Source organism: Octodon degus, unplaced genomic scaffold (genome assembly GCF_000260255.1).
Source record: "Octodon degus isolate 3935 unplaced genomic scaffold, OctDeg1.0 scaffold00182, whole genome shotgun sequence".
Lineage (NCBI taxonomy): Eukaryota > Metazoa > Chordata > Mammalia > Rodentia > Octodontidae > Octodon > Octodon degus.
Genome location: NW_004524758.1, coordinates 3,484,104 through 3,484,980, shown reverse-complemented (window position 1 = coordinate 3,484,980; position 877 = coordinate 3,484,104).

Here is an 877-nt window from a genome sequence, read left to right as displayed (position 1 = left end):
TGAGACTGGGCATGGTGGTGTGTGCCTGTAATCCCAGTGCTTGGGAGGCTGAAAACAGGAGAATCATTACAAGTCTGATCTACGTAGTGAGACCCTATAGACCCTGTACTAAATACATAAAAAATTATAAAACAACAACAACTAATACAACTTGTTTTTGTGGCATGCCATGAAACCAATAGACACCGAAACCAAAGGAAGAAATTTGGAGCGCTTTATTAGCTGAGCTCTGCGGCAACACTCTCCCTAGAAACTGACAAGAGTGAAACCCTGAGACGAGGTGAGGCACAGTTTTTAAAATGAAAAGCCACAAGAGTAGAAGGAGGGGGACTTACAGAATTAGTCATGACCGAGGCTTAATTCCTCGTTCTCGTAGACAAGCTCACATTTTGCAGACCCTATAGGAATATGTCCTTATTTGGCTTAGGTGTTGTTTTTGTTCTGGTAGTTGTAAGAACATCTGGTGGCAGTTTAACCCAGTTCTCAGTATGCTGAGAAAAATTTTTTATCTGCACAAGCAGTCACATTTTGCATTTAGGCATGGGTGGGAGTTTACAAAAGACATCAACATTTTATAAAATGGAAGTTACAAAACTTGTTACATAATGGAGTTGATTAAGCCAGCTTACAACAGTTTTTACTAATATCTTTGACATAAAGTCAATTTTGTCTATCATTATTACAGTGACTTCAATTTTCTCTGAAAAAGTTATTTTGTGCTATATCCTTTTCTATCTCTTCCTTGGAAACATGTAGGTTTTTAATTTTTAGTAGACCACATTGAGCTACTACTAAATATTGTTTATATTTTTATTCTACTTGAAGACACCCTGTCCATTTAAATTTGTTTCTGCTGATTAATTCCAAATATATATAT